Source organism: Phaseolus vulgaris, chromosome 11 (assembly GCF_051622355.1).
Source record: "Phaseolus vulgaris cultivar YP4 chromosome 11, ASM5162235v1, whole genome shotgun sequence".
Taxonomy (NCBI): Eukaryota; Viridiplantae; Streptophyta; class Magnoliopsida; order Fabales; family Fabaceae; genus Phaseolus; species Phaseolus vulgaris.
The window spans coordinates 49905821-49913737 of NC_143508.1; the positions used below are offsets into that span (position 1 = coordinate 49905821).

At 23.0% G+C, this 7917-nt stretch overlaps 1 long non-coding RNA gene across 1 annotated transcript; it reads left to right on the top strand.

Moving 5' to 3' along the window:
• The first annotated feature begins 3685 nt into the window (after window positions 1-3685).
• Window positions 3686-4129, top strand: LOC137832340 (uncharacterized). The gene is made up of 2 exons (XR_011084559.2): window positions 3686-3784; window positions 3863-4129. It is a non-coding gene; the product is annotated as an uncharacterized LOC137832340 (long non-coding RNA).
• The last annotated feature ends 3788 nt before the right edge of the window (window positions 4130-7917 follow it).

The following is a 7917-nucleotide window of genomic DNA, read 5'->3' on the forward strand; positions in this document are numbered from 1 at the left end:
CTGATTAGATTGATACAATGCTATGATAAACGGTCTATATATACACACATACATAAGAGACAACACAATTCATACATAGGAGACAACACAATTCATTGACTCTATTTTGTGCAACTACATAATGTCAATGTATTATTACCAAAAAAAATGCTAGGATTTATCTTGTTTATTAAATTTTAATCCTAACATGCAAATAACATTTACTATATAATTTATTTCAATCAAATTATTTTCTTAATTTAACTGATAGAATTATGAAACTTTTTCTTACTTATTTATAACAATTATTAATACAATACTTTTACTATTTTTATAAGAAATAATGAAGTATATATGTAATGACATTAGTTTGAATTAGTAAATGTATTTAATGTTAAGATGTAAATAAATTTTAATATATATTTAATACTTTTTTAAATTTTGGTTTCAATATTTTTCAAAATTGCTTTATATAAAGTCAACTTAAATTTAATGTAACAGCTATTTATTTTCTGGTATTAATAATTTTTTAAATTTTGGTTTCAATATTTTTCGAAATTGCTTTAAATAAAGTCAACTTAAATTTAATGTAACAGTTATTTATTTCCAGGTATTAATAATTTTTTAAATTTTGGTTTCAATATTTTTCAAAATTGCTTTAAAAAGTCAACTTAAATTTAATGTAACAGTTATTTATTATATAAAAGAGCTTCTTGTTAAACTTTTTTAATCAACTTTTAATAAAATAATTTTACTTTCAAATAAATAAAGTAAAATTATCTTTTTTTAAATAAATAATTCAATAAAGTATTCCTTTTAAATATTAAATAATTATTCTTTTAAAATAATCATTACATAATTTTCTTAATATTCTTACCAAATTTTGCATTTATATATTTTTTAATTTATTTTAATATTAATTTTATAAAATTATATATATTTTAAATTATATTATTTTATTTTAATAAAAGTATACGATATATCTAATTCAATCTTATAAAATTAGTTTATCTTATAAAATATTTATAAGATTGTTTCTTATTATAGTGTTAGACTTTTTACTTAAAAAACGGTGATGTTTTACTTATCACTAAAATAAAATTCCTAAACTTTAGTATTTTTATAATTTATGTATAATCTTTGAAATAAACATACAATAAAGAATTAAAATGATAAATATACAAAACTGGAAATTAAATTATATTATAATAACTAAAACACATCTTTACTTTAAAGTTTATTTATCAAGCATATTTAAGTCAAACTTTTACACATATAACTATGACATTGACTATTTCACATAATTTTGTTAGATATTTCACAATGCATATCAACTATCTTTATCATACTTCATAACATATACCTTAAGCATATTTCACAACACTTACCAACATTTTTTTCACAAACCTATTTTACAACACGTACTTTTATCACAAATAAATGTATCATATATTTTTATAAGCTGTTATCACAATATCTCTATAACTATCCTCTTAAAATTTTATTTTAGTATATTCACTTTAATTTATATGTCATCCTAAATACACACATATAATACATACACACACCATATTATATAATATTTCTTAATATTATAAACTATAATTCTAAACAAAATTTTATTTATCATTTGTTTTGGATTTTAAAATAAAATCAATTTTTTAACACTTTAAAATTTGTAGTTTTAAGTAAAGTAAAACATGCAAACTAGATATTGCCATTTGACACTTGTATTTAGTATTTGTTTACATTAAAGACTCAAATATATACAAGGAAAACCAAAATATATTATTAAAATAAAGGTTAAAGAAAAACTAGGATAACTCGTATATTTATATTGGTAAATTCTCCTTGCACTTTCATATAATTTTAAAAAACTAAATATTCTTGATAATTATCGGATTGGTGAAATAAAAAACTTTTTATTTATTTTGAATATCGGCTTATACAATCGGATAGTTGAAATCGGATCCGAAACTGTATAACGGATTGTATTGGTTTGTTTTTATCATATATATATTCTAAAAATAATAAAATATATTCATACTTTTATTACACTAAAATAATATAATTTCAAATATATTTAATTTTGTAAAAATAATATTAAAATATATTAAATATAGAATTTGAAATATATATATATATATATATATATATATAAACTTTTGTAAGAAATGTTAAGAAAACTATGTAAGGATTATTTTTAAAAGAATATTTATTTAATATTTTAAAAAATTAATTTAATTATTTATTTTATAAAATAAATTATTTTATTTATTTAAAATTAAAATTATGTAATTAAAAGATTATTAAAAAATTTAACAAATAATGTATCACCTCTGTTATATAATTGATACACGCACACACGTACCTAGAAATAAATAACTGTTACCTTTAATTAAAATTGATTGAGTTATTTTAAAGCAATTTTGAAAAATCGTGAATTCAAAATTTAAAAATTATTAATACATTTAATAATTGAAGTTAATGTCATTAATTACATGTATATTACATTATTTCTTATAAAATTATAAGATTATTTTAGGCTTAAAGTACACTTCTTAATTTGGCATCACAGTAATTTAGAACATATCTTATCAAGAATTTATTGGGTTTATCAGGTCACTCGCTATCAGACCATTATCGCACCACCCACAAATACATAGTCTTGAGTACGAGTTGACAAGTCTCGGCACGAGGAAGGTGTGTTGGAAATTTCACATCGACTAGAGATAAAAGATCTTTCATAATATATAAGTAGGTACGAACTTCACTTTATAAGTTAGTTTTATAAGATTAAGTTAGACTTAAAGTTCACATCTTAATATGTAATGACAACTATGCTTGACAAAACATTTTATAAAAATAATTATATATATATATATAATTTGATAAGAATATTGTTAAGCAAATTATGTAATGATTATTTTTAAAAGAATACTTATTTAATATTTAAAATGAAAAAATTATTGAATTATTTATTTTATAAAATGATAATTTAATTTTATTTATTTGAAAGTGAAATTATCTAATTAAAAGATTATTAACTTTTTTAACAAATATTGTACCACTTCTTTTATATAATGATACATGCATACACACGTACATGGAAATAAATCATTGTTACCTTTAATTTAAATTGATTTATAGTGTGAAGGGAATGTGTGTGATAAGTTTGTTAATTTATGATTTATTCATAGAGAATCATTTCATTAGTATAATAGATTTTCATCTAGTTTGTTTTTAGAATTCTTTATGAATAGGTATAGTCTACCTATTTTCCCCATTTTTTTGTTTTTTCTTTTTTTTTCTTTTTTTTTAATAATACTTTTTTCATGTGATGACAGATGATTGTTGTTACATGATATGACTGCCTAACTGAGATGTCAAGTTGCATAGTGATGCCTAACATGAAAATTTTTATAAAAAAGATAAAAAAATTTGACTAATTTATTTAAAGCAGTTTTGGAAATTTTTGAAACTAAAATTTAAAAAAGTATTGAATATATATTAAATGTTATTAAATTTACTAATTCAACTTAATGTCATTACATATATATTTAATTATTTGTTATAAAAATACTAAAAAGTATTACATCAATAATTGTTATAAACAAGTAAGAAAAAAATTTGTTTGAAAAAAATTATATGCATTTGTGTATATATATATATATGGAGTGTCTATCATAGTTTCATATCATTTTATTCATAATTGCATTCAAGTAAGAAATATTGTTATAGAACTAAATTACGATGAAGATCACATTCTCACTTATGTTCATTTTGCTTGTTTCCATTGGGATTGGTATGCTTTGCTTTTCAACTGTTCATCTTTTTTTTTTCAAAGATGTTGTGTTTTTAAACAAGTTATTGTTTGTTGCAGAAAATGAAGGGCCAATGAAAGTGGCAGAGGGAAAGATTTGTGATGTAAAGTTGTATGATTACTGTGAAGAGAACTGTTTCAATGATTGCCCAAGGAAGTATTCAAATTTTGCAGTTGGTGTTTGTAATTATGATGTTAAGCCTCCAGTATGCATGTGTCGTATGCACTGTTAAGTATTCACCAAATTCTTCAACACAAAAAAGTTTCTTTATGTAAGACCATGGTGGATTAAAATTGCAATTTTATATATAATAACTCTTTTTTTAATTATCATCTTTTAACACGGTGACATTATTTTCTTAATTTATTACTTTTATTTACAATCAATAATTAATTTATTACTTTTATATTCAATAATTATAAAAAAATTGAATATAAAGGAATTCAATCAAAATATTTGTTACTTTTTGCATTGGTATTAAAAAATTGAATATAAAACTTGAATAATTATAAAAAAATTGAATATAAATTGATTATAATTGAATAAAAAATTAAACATATGTTTGCTACTGATATAAAACATCAATATTCTTTCATCTCAAACATAGTCAAAACATTAATAATTCAATAATTAAGATAAAACATCAACTTGTTTTTCTTTTTGACTCACGCGGACTGCCGGTTATGAGGGACGACTTAGCAGGTTGAGTTACTTAGTCTGCCATGCACTTTTTGCATGACTCGTCCTGCATTGTCATCCCTATTTGAAATGCCTTTTATAAATAAAATAGTAATAAAATTTTAAACTCCAAAATAAACTATGCTTGAGATGTCAAGATCGGTCCTACCAATATTATTTTAACGAAATTAAATTCAGAAAAAAAACATATACCTTACTTTTTTTAATTATTTTTCATAATGATGTTTATTTATAATGCCTTAAAATGTGAAACTTCAATTAAATAAATAAAATTAAAATTTAAACGTTATATCTTGTCTTCAAATAATTTCTTACGCAATGAATACATTTCAAATAATTTTTTACACAATTGTTTCATAATTATTGATTATTATACTTATCACTAAAATTTAACTAAAATAATACTCTAAACTTTGGTATTCATGATAATGATTTATGTGTAACCTTTTAAACAACCATGCAACAAAGAATTAAGATCATCATAAACATAAGATAATTAGAAATTAAATAATATTATAATCACTAAAACAAATCTTTATTTTAAAATTTATTTATCAACCATATTTAAATCAAACTTTTAGATATATTACTCTTTTACTCTTAGTATCACATCCATCATTTCACATATTTTTGCAACATATTTTACAATTTATACCAATTATCTTTATCATATTTTATAACATATACTAATCCAAAACATATTTCACAATACATATTTTTTTATCAAAAACTTATTTCATATAAGACTTTTCAAGTAAATTTAAAATATAAACAAATAAATATTCATGTCATATTCATTTATACCGCTATCACTTTCACAACACTTTGAGAATATAGATATCACACACAATTTTGGTATTCCTAGTGTAGTGTATCTCTCTAACTATCTATACAATTTTAAAATTTTATTTTATAACTTTTCTACACCAATTATATTCACTTTAATGTAAAATATCATCTCACATATTTATATACATAACTTTGTAATATTATAATTTATAATTTTAAAATTGAAAAAAAAAACTATTTATCATTATTTTATTTTTAATAATAAATCACCTTCATAGCACTCTAAAATTTGTAGTTTTAAATTAAGTAAAATCTACAAACTAGATATTGCTTTTGAAACTAGTATTTAGTATGTCTTTGTATTACAAACCCATATTTAGAAGAAAAACCAAAATATATACACAACATAAACTAAACTCTAAAGCTCTCAACAACATTTACTTCTGTTGAATTATTTATTCTAGTGCTAAAACACAATCGTAACATAATAAAAAAAGAATGAGCTAACTTTTCAATCAAACATAAGAAACATCATCAATAAAAGCCATTAATCTCATCAACAATACACATACTAGATTTCACAAAGAGTATTGTTGAAGGTGAAGAATTTATAGAGGTTGAAGTTAGCTAACTTTATTTTCATTCTTTTTTTCAAAATATTTGAACAACAATGACACTAATACTAGTTTTCAAGTTATTTATGGAATGTACAATTCGAAAGATTTCCAAATTATGCAATATGGAATAGTAATTTCATATTCAATATAGTTACAAATTTTACAATTTAGAAGTCATGTTGTAGCATTTCAAATTATACAATCCATAGGTGTAATGAATTGAATTCTAATTGCATAGAGGAGAAGAACTCCACTACAAGAATTCTAATTGTGCAATCTAAAATTGTAATTTTCACTTCTAGATTGTGGAATTCGTAAGTTGTTTTTAGAACAATCTAGAAGCACGTAGTTGACTTTTGAATTGTGTAATTTGAAAGTTATTCTTAACTTCCATATTACATGTTTCAGAAAATAGTAATTTTATTGTTTAAAAAATGATATTTGTGTTGTGGAAAGTAGTAAAGATGTTTGTGTTTAATATAAACAGATGATCAATTTTGAAGTAAAATGTCATACAAATATTATTACTTATATGGAGGAAGTTCATCGTACGATGAAATGTGATTCAAAGGAACTAGTTAAAGAGGAATGTAGTAAATCTTTCAAAAAGAACGAGATATGTTGTTATTTATATTAAAAATGTGACAAGTGACATATATTGATAGAGCAATGATCGAGTATGAATTTTGAAGTTACTTTGTGGATCTCATAATTATGAGCTAACATATATATATATATATATATAACATATATATATATATAGCTAACATATATATATAGTCATCCATATGCTACGGATTAAAAAATAATGAGCAGTTCATGGTTGTTGACATTACTAAGAGTTTAGTAATACCCATGAACATTTTATTGTCTATGAAGGAGAATAACCAAGACAATGTCACAACTATAAAGAAAGTGTACAATGTTAGTGAATTATGTAGAGAATTAGGAGGTGATCATGAATGCATGGGGAGTTATGATGGATTTGTTGTAGGTGGAAATTATTCTCAATTGAGTAATTGTTGAGGTGGACATTATTACAGGTGACATTAGTTGTAACATGGTGTACACCAGGTAGGCTACATCACAATTAAATTATGGTATTTGAGTTGCTACGCTCTTAAGAATGTATAAAGAGTTGCACTCTAATAATTAGCTATACTTTTGAACTAGTGGTAAACATTTGATCTAAGAAAATTGTTCCAATTGTAATGTATTCCTCTATTATTATAGTAAGTGTTAGAATAGGAGGCTTGAAACAAGAGGGGGATTAATTGTTTTCACAAGATTTTCACAAATACTGGAGTTAGATTGAAAACACAATTAAATCAACTAATTGATTTACCTCTTCAACTGATTATAAAAAGCATAACATGTATATAACCAACATATAAACTAGCAGTTTTGAGAATTCAATTCATTGATATACTCGCAGAACACTTCAAAATAGATTATATACCAGATATAAGAGTAAGAGAGAGTGATAATGCACAAGAGAATTATATTGGTTCCCTCTTAACCAATAGCTACATCCAGTCCTCATCACACTAATAAGATGTGAATTTACAAGACAAAATCTACCTAACTAGACACACACAAACACATAATAGCAGGTCTTCAATATAGATTTGGGAAAATTATCAAAGTTTCATTGTTCAACAGTAGGATGTATGGTCTTTTGTGAGATCCATAACTAGGTAGTTAGCAAAATGTAGCAATAGGTCTCGACCAAGCCACCTTACTCCATCCAAATCACCTCCAAATTCACACAACCTTGATTGATACCTTCTCCTAACATTCCCCAACAAATCTTACCAATTAGTTTTAAAAAACACTAAGAAAGATAATCAAGAACATCACCCACCTAAATCACATCTTTCGCACCTTTACCTCTTATTCAAGAAACCCTCCAAGAACATTACTAAAACTCACCTTAAGCATTCTAAGAAGTCCCCTTAGTCTATCTAAGTTTCTTCCCTCACATTCCTTAGGGTTAGCCAATAGATATC